The sequence below is a fragment of the Rattus norvegicus genome, chromosome 9, assembly GCF_036323735.1.
Source record: "Rattus norvegicus strain BN/NHsdMcwi chromosome 9, GRCr8, whole genome shotgun sequence".
In the NCBI taxonomy this organism is placed as follows: domain Eukaryota; kingdom Metazoa; phylum Chordata; class Mammalia; order Rodentia; family Muridae; genus Rattus; species Rattus norvegicus.
In genome coordinates this window covers 8,710,912-8,720,063 of record NC_086027.1, presented here as the reverse complement: position 1 = coordinate 8,720,063, position 9,152 = coordinate 8,710,912, and the positions used below count along the sequence as shown (strand labels likewise).

The 9,152-nt window shown below is 37.5% G+C and overlaps 1 pseudogene; it reads left to right on the top strand.

Annotated features, from left to right (window-relative positions):
* The first annotated feature begins 3,414 nt into the window (after positions 1-3,414).
* Positions 3,415-8,063, top strand: Fbxw2-ps1 (F-box and WD repeat domain containing 2, pseudogene 1; annotated as a pseudogene).
* The last annotated feature ends 1,089 nt before the right edge of the window (positions 8,064-9,152 follow it).

Below are 9,152 nucleotides of genomic sequence, written 5' to 3'. Positions count from 1 at the left end.
GAGAGAAAAGAGGGAGGGAAAAGGGGACTGCCTTTTTAAGTGAAGCAGTTAATAATTCATATATATATATATATATATATATGCCATTCTTTTCACTTAACATGTAGAAATATCATTTGTAAAATTAAACTGTTTCAAAAAGATTTATTTTGTTTATTTTATGTGTATGAAAGTTTTTCTTACATGCATGTACGTACACTGTGTAGGATCCTGATGACCATGGAAATCAGAAGAAGATGATAGATGCTGATGAATCAAGAGTTATAGAGTGTTGCAAGCAACCATATTGGTGATATGTACTTATGTGTCTGCAGGAGCACGAAGTACATTTAAATGCTGGGTCATCACTCCAATCCAGAGATATCACTCTTATCTGTTGCAAAGGTCTACCATTAGTTCTTATAGAAAAAAAATTGAAAAATTTTGTAACAGCTACCTGTTTCATTGCGTACATTATTAATTATAATATTTCAGTTTTTCTCCCAAATTCATATTTGGAAAACTCTCAAGCCTACAAGATAAAAGAAAAATATAGGAAGTCTTTGATATATAATGCAGTATATAGGCGACTCCAGTTTACAATATTTACGATGGTTGAGAAAATAATTTTTTTTATATTTAAATATATTTATTTTTTTTGCTTTTTTTTTAAATTTTTTTTTATTAACTTGAGTATTTCTTATATACATTTCAAGTGTTATTCCCTTTCCCGGTTTCCGGGCAAACAACCCCCTCCCCCCTCCCCTTCCTTATGGGTGTTCCCCGCCCAACCCTCCCCCCATTGACGCCCTCCCCCCATAGTCTAGTTCACTGGGGGTTCAGTCTTAGCAGGACCCAGGGCTTCCCCTTCCACTGGTGCTCTTACTAGGATATTCATTGCTACCTATGGGGTCAGAGTCCAGGGTCAGTCCATGTATAGTCTTTAGGTAGTGGATTAGTCCCTGGAAGCTCTGGTTGCTTGACATTGTTGTACTTTTGGGGTCTCGAGCCCCTTCAAGCTCTTCCAGTTCTTTCTCTGATTCCTTCAACGGGGGACCTATTCTCAGTTCAGTGGTTTGCTGCTGGCATTCGCCTCTGTATTTGCTGTATTCTGGCTGTGTCTCTCAGGAGCGATCTACATCCGGCTCCTGTCGGTCTGCACTTCTTTGCTTCATCCATCTTGTCTAATTGGGTGGCTGTATATGTATGGGCCACATGTGGGGCAGGCTCTGAATGGGTGTTCCTTCAGTCTCTGTTTTAATCTTTGCATCTCCCTTCCCTGCCAAGGGTATTCTTTTTCCTCATTTAAAGAAGGAGTGAAGCATTCACATTTTGATCATCCGTCTTGAATTTCCTTTGTTCTAGGGATCTAGGGTAATTCAAGCATTTGGGCTAATAGCCACTTATCAATGAGTGCATACCATGTATGTCTTTCTGTGATTGGGTTAGCTCACTCAGGATGATATTTTCCAGTTCCAACCATTTGCCTACGAATTTCATAAACTCGTTGTTTTTGATAGCTGAGTAATATTCCATTGTGTAGATATACCACATTTTCTGCATCCATTCCTCTGTTGAAGGGCATCTGGGTTCTTTCCAGTTTCTGGCTATTATAAATAAGGCTGCGATGAACATAGTGGAGCACGTGTCTCTTTTATATGTTGAGGCATCTTTTGGGTATATGCCCAAGAGAGGTATAGCTGGATCCTCAGGCAGTTCAATGTCCAATTTTCTGAGGAACCTCCAGACTGATTTCCAGAATGGTTTTACCAGTCTGCAATCCCACCAACAATGGAGGAGTGTTCCTCTTTCTCCACATCCTCGCCAGCATCTGCTGTCACCTGAGTTTTTGATCTTAGCCATTCTCACTGGTGTGAGGTGAAATCTCAGGGTTGTTTTGATTTGCATTTCCCTTATGACTAAAGATGTTGAACATTTCTTTAGGTGTTTCTCAGCCATTCGTCATTCCTCAGCTGTGAATTCTTTGTTTAGCTCTGAACCCCATTTTTTAATAGGGTTATTTGTTTCCCTGCGGTCTAACTTCTTGAGTTCTTTGTATATTTTGGATATAAGGCCTCTATCTGTTGTAGGATTGGTAAAGATCTTTTCCCAATCTGTTGGTTGCCGTTTTGTCCTAACCACAGTGTCCTTTGCCTTACAGAAGCTTTGCAGTTTTATGAGATCCCATTTGTCGATTCTTGATCTTAGAGCCTAAGCCATTGGTGTTTTGTTCAGGAATTTTTTTCCAGTGCCCATGTGTTCCAGATGCTTTCCTAGTTTTTCTTCTATTAGTTTGAGAGTGTCTGGTTTGATGTGGAGGTCCTTGATCCACTTGGACTTAAGCTTTGTACAGGGTGATAAGCATGGATCGATCTGCATTCTTCTACATGTTGACCTCCAGTTGAACCAGCACCATTTGCTGAAAATGCTATCTTTTTTCCATTGGATGGTTTTGACTCCTTTGTCAAAAATCAAGTGACCATAGGTGTGTGGGTTCATTTCTGGGTCTTCAATTCTATTCCATTGGTCTATCTGTCTGTCTCTGTACCAATACCATGCAGTTTTTATCACTATTGCTCTGTAATTCTGCTTGAGTTCAGGGATAGTGATTCCCCCTGAAGTCCTTTTATTGTTGAGGATAGTTTTAGCTATCCTGGGTTTTTTGTTATTCCAGATGAATTTGCAAATTGTTCTCTCTAACTCTTTGAAGAATTGGATTGGTATTTTGATGGGGATTGCATTGAATCTGTAGATTGCTTTTGGTAAAATGGCCATTTTTACTATATTAATCCTGCCAATCCATGAGCATGGGAGATCTTTCCATCTTCTGAGGTCTTCTTCAATTTCTTTCCTCAGTGTCTTGAAGTTCTTATTGTACAGATCTTTTACTTGCTTGGTTAAAGTCACACCGAGGTACTTTATATTATTTTGGTCTATTATGAAGGGTGTCGTTTCCCTAATTTCTTTCTCGGCTTGTTTCTCTTTTGTATAGAGGAAGGCGAGTAGTGTGTTTTTAAAAGTAAATATTCAGAAGCATTTCCTCAATCTATTATAGAGCAATTCCAATTGTTAACTGATTAATATTGAGTAGCATTTGGGTTCCTGATATTCAATATTACTAAAAACCAAGATTTCTTAGCAGTAGTACCCTGTTAGGACAGGAGTCAAGCAAAAAAAAAAAAATGACCATCATGAATCATAAACATTGTAAAAGACTTAAAAAGTAGTGTTCTGTAACACTATTTCTGGGAGGGAGAGGGAATGAATATTGATAATAAACAGGTAAATGAAGACAAACCTAAGTATGGATTCTTCCAAAATTCATCTAGATGACCCAACAAGTTTCATTTAAATTATTTACAGGAATATGGGTGAGAAGTTATTTGCAAGAGGAGACATGACTTATAAAGTTGCCTTTCTAATACCCTCTTGAGCATGAAAGGCATCTCAGAGAAGATGGAAACTAGAATTGCATTAAACGACCTGCAGGAAGGTAGCTCAAAACCTTGGAGAGTGTTGAGTCACCTGACTTGATGAAGATGAGACCAACATTTCAGACTTTCAATGTCAACACTTTTTATCATACTGTACACTAGCTTTTATATTTTATACTTTTTTTTCTGGGCTGAGCTATTAGGTAATAGGTTTATGTGCACAGGTCATATCACACTTCACTTTAAAAATGAACCACAGTATGGATAAGAAAAAATTGCAAAAGGCAGAGGTGGTGGATAATCAAGGAAATGTGCGAACTGGACATAGTAGGAAAAATTTCTGGTAGTTATGACAGCATTCACAGACCTGAAAAAGCTCAAGCATAAGCAAAGGCAAACAAGTAGAAGCCCATAAAGAGGAAACACATTTTTCTTAAGGAATTACAGGAAATTACAACAAAGCAGTTGGAGGAATTGAACAAAACCATCCAGCATCTAAAGATGGAAATAGAAACAATAAAGAAATCACAAAGAAAGAAAACCCTGGGCATAGAAAACCTAGGAAAGAGATTAGGAGGGATAGATGCAAGCAATATTAACAGAACCCAAGAGATAGAAGAGAGAATTTCAGATGAAGAAGATTTCATAGAAAACATTGACACAACAGTGAAAAATGCATAATATTAAACCTCCAAACCCAAATCATCCAGGAAATCCAGGACAGAATGAGAAGATCAAACCTAAGGATAATAGGTATAGAAGAGAGTGAAGATTACCAACTTAAAGGGTCAAAAACTCTTCAATAAAATTATAGAAGAATATTTCCTTAACCTAAAGAAAGTGTTGACCATGAACATAAAAGAAGCCTACAGAATTCTAAACAGATTAGATCAGAAAATAAAATCCTCTTGACACATAAATAGTCAAACACCAAATACACAAAACAAAGAAAGAATGTTAAAAGAAGTAAGGGGAAAAGGTCAAGTAACATAAAGACAGACCTATAAGAATTATACCAGAATTCTCAAGAGAAACTGTGAATGCTAGAAGATCCTGGATACATGCTATACATACCCTAAGAGAACACAAATGCCAGCCCAGGCTACTATATTCATCAAAACTCTCAATTACTATAAATGAAGAAATCTATAAATTTCATGACAAAACCAAGTTTATACAATATCTTTGCACAAATCCAGCCCTACAGTGGATAATAGATGAAAAACTCCAACACAAGGAGGGAAGCTACACCCTAGAAAAAGCAAGAAAGTGATCTTCTTGCAACAAACCCGAAAGAAGATAGTCACACACACACATAATTCCACCTCTAACAACAACCACAACCACAACCACAACAACAACAACAATAACAACAAATCCAGGAAACAATAATCATAATCAATATTCCTTAATGTCTCTTGATATCAATGAACTCAGTTCCCCAATAAAAAGACATAGAATGGATATGTGAACAACACCTAGCATTTTGATGCATGAAGGAAACACAAAGTGACAAAGACACTGGGTCACAAAATGCTGGGTCTTCTATATGTATCCAGTCTGTTAGTCTATATCTTCTTATTGGGGAACTGAGTACATTGATGTTAAGAAATATTAAGGAATAATGATAGTTGTTTCCTGTTATTTTTGTTGTAAGAGGTGGAATTATGTTTGTGTGTCTCTCTTGTTTTGGTTTCTTTGCAAGGAGATTCTTTCTTCCCTTTTGTAGAGTGTAGTTTCCCTCCTTATGTTGGAGTTTTCCTTCTATTATCCTTTTTAGGACTGGATTTACAGAAAGATATTGTGAAAATTTGGTTTTGTCATGGAATAGCTCTCTTTCTCCATCTATGTTAATTGAGAGTTTTGCTGGATATACTACCCTGTGCTGGCATTTGTGATCTCTCAAGGTCTGTATGACATCTGCCCAGGATCTTCTGTCTTTCATAGTCTCTGGTGAGAAGTCTGGTGTATTTCTTATAAGTCTGCCTTTGCATGTTACTTGACCTTTTTCTCTTACTGTTTTTAATATTCTTTTTTTTTTTTTTTTTTGCTCTGTACACTTGGTGTTTTGACTCTTATGTGACGGGAGGAATTTCTTTTCTTGTCCAATCTATTTGTAGTTCTATAGGCTACTTGTATATTCATGGGCATCTCTTTCTTCAGGTTATGGAAGATTTCTTCTATAATTTTGTTGAAGATGATTACTGGCCCTTTAAGTTGGGAGTCTTCACTCTCTTCGATACTCAGTATCCTTAGGTTGCTCTTCTCATTGTGTCCTGGATTTCCAGGATATTTTGGGTTAGGAGTTCTTTTAATTTTACATTATTTTTGATGGTTGCTTTGATGTTTCTATGTTTGGTATTTTCTGCCCCTGACAACCAGAGATCTCAGAGACTAAACCACTACCCAAAGGCTACACATGGACAGACCCATGGCTCCAGATGCATATGTAACAGAGAATAGCTTTGTGGAGAACCAAAGGCAGGAGAAGCACTAGGTGATGCCAAGGCTGGACTCCTCAATGCAGGGGAATATCAGGAGGGTTTGGGAAAGGGGAAGTGATTGAGGAAGGGGAACACCCTCATAGAAGAAGGTGAAGGGGATGGGATGAGGGGCTCATTGCCAGGAAACTGGGAAAGGAATAACATTTGAAATATAAATAAAAAATCCAATAAAAAAAAGAGAAAATGAATTATTCCACAAAATGGAAACAGAAGGAACACTACCCAAATCGTTCTTTGAAGCCACAAATAATGCTCATACTTAAAACACATTAAGACCCTACAAAGAAAGTGAACCTCAGAAAAATTTCTCTTATGAATGTCAATGCAAAAATATTCAATAAAATTCGCACAAACTGAATCCAAGAACACATTTAAAGAATCATTCACCATGGTCAAGTAGGCTTCATCCCAGGGGTTCAGGGATGATTCAGTATACTGAAATCCATCAACATAATTCACAATATAAACAAATTCAAGGCAAAAAAAAAAACATGACCATCTCATTAGATGCCAAGAAAGCATTTGACAAAATTTAACAACCCTTCAAGTTAAAAGTCTGAGGAAGATCAGGAACTCAAGGCCTATGCCTAAACTTATTAAAAGCAATATATAGCAAATAAGTAGCCAACTTCAAACTAAATGGAAAGAAACTTGAATCAATCTCACTAAAATCAGAGACTGGACAATGCTGTTCACTCTCTCCCTACCTATACAATATAATACTTGAAATCCTAGCCCGAACAATTACCCAACAAAAAGTGGTCATTGAGTACAAATTGGAAAGGAAGAAGTCAAAATATCACTCCTTGCAGATGATCTGATAGCATTCTTAACTGACCCCAAAAATTCTACCAGAGAACTCCTACAGCTGACAAACAGCTTCACTAATGTGGCTGGATATAAAATTAACCCCAACAAATCAGTGACCTTCCTCAACGGAAAGGGTAAACAGAGTGAGAAAGAAATTAGGGAAACAATGCCCTTTACAATCATCACAAACAATACACAGTACCATTGTATGAGCCTAACCAAGCAAGTGAAAGATTTGTATGACAAGAACTTCAAGTATCTGAAGAAAGATATCAAAGAAGAACTTGGGAGAAGGAAAGAACTCCCACACTCATGGATTGGCAGGATTAATATAGTAAAAATGGCCATCTGGCAGAATTCAATCTACAGATTCAATGCAATACCATCAAAATTCTAACTCAATTCTTCATTGAATTAGAATGAGCAATTTGCAAAATTATTTGGAAAAGCAAACAAACAAACGAACAAGTGGAAAACAAAAAACAAGGTAGTGGAAACGATTCTGAACAATAAAAGAACTTTTGGGGGAACCACCATTACTGATCTCAAGCTGTATTACAGAGCAATCATAATAAAACTCCATGGTATTGGTACAGAGATAGTCAGGTAAATCAATGGAATAGAATTGAAGACCCAGAAATTGATCCATACATCTATGGTCACTTGATCTTTGACAAAGGAGCTAAAACTATCCAGCTGGGTCATGCCTAAACACACTCACTGAGCAAACTGAATGGGTCACCAAGGTGGCTTTGCAGAAGTGCAAAGACAAGTCTCTCTTGCACAGTCTTGAAGACTACATCCTCTTAAGTGCAGACAAATATGAGACAAAGATTTGGGCAGTTGGGAGAGAAATCAACTGTAAGTCCTTAAAGACACTGTCTGTCTCTGAGGATAGAAGTATCTGCCTGCAGTCAATACTTTATTTTGATGGAAAATACATTGTTTGTAGTTCAGCCCTGGGTCTGTGCCAGTGGGACTTTGCCAGTTATGATATTCTCAGGGTCATGAAGACACCGAAAGTAGCAAACTTGGCCCTGCCTGGCTTTGGATATGTCGGCTCTGATGTTAGACAACCACTACTTATAAGATCATGGACTTGAGGATATAGAGCCTAATAAGGCTCTGGCCTTTGCCAGAGTACATGAAATCAAAGAGAGGCTCCAGCTTCCTGGTAAGCAAAAAATTCTGGCTGAATGGACTGGATAGGCACCATAACACAGGCTTATTCTTTGCCACCAGCATGCCTAACCACAGTATTTACATGGTCTTATGGAAGGACCATGGCTCACAGAAAGAGCTACCACTGCTGACTGACTTTGTGTGCCAGGGCTGAGTGCAGGTTTGGAGTGCAATATCTGTGGCAGCCAACTATATGAACCACAGTTCTCAACTAAATGTATCATCACACAGTGCACAATTATTTGTCTGTTTGCTAAGGGTCAGGGCTGGAGAGAAGAGGGCTTGTTTTACTGACATAGACCGGAGCATGCTAATGGTATACACCATTGACTTCATTTGTACTTAGTTATGTTGGGCAATATAAGTGTTTGCATTTGGATTATCTTTCTGAGTGAAATAATGAGTAAAGAAAGTTAAATGATTCACTAAGCAAAAGAAGAAAGAAAGGGAGAAAGAAAGAAAGAAAGAAAGGAAGGAAGGAAGGAAGGAAGAAAGGAAGGAAGGAAGAAGGAAGAAAAGAGGGTAGACTCCAGAGAACCAACTAAAACTATTCTAAAATCATACATATACAAAGCTAAACAAAGAATTATTAATTGAGGATTATCAAATGGTAGAGAAGCACCCAAAGAAATGTTCAACATCCTTAGTCATCCGAGAAATACAAATCAGAATGACCCTGAGATTCCACCTTACATCAGTCAGGATGACTAAGATCAAAAACCCAGGTGAGAGAAGACACTGGCAAGAATGTGGAGAAAGAAGAACACTCCTTCATTGCTGGTGTTATTGCAAGCTGGAAATCAGTCTAGCGAGTCTTCAGAAATTCAGACATAATATTCCTGAGAACTCAGGTATACCACTTCTGGGCATGTACCCAAAAGATGTTCCAACTTCTAAAAAGAAAACATGCTCTATGCTATATTCATATCAACCTTTTTATAATAGCCAGAAGCTGGAAACAACCCAGATGTCCCTCAACAGATGAGTGGTTACAGAAAATGTGGTACATTTATACAATAGAATACTACTCAGATACTAAAAACAATGACTTAATACTTACATTTCAATTGTTTTGAAATGTAAATAAGAAATACCCAAGTTAATAAAGATGGAGAAAAAAGAAAAAAAATGACTTTATGAAATTTGCAGGCAAATGGATGGAACTAGAAAATATCATCCTGAGTGAGGTCACCCATTCACAAAATAACATGCATGACAAGTATTCAATGATTAGTGGATATTA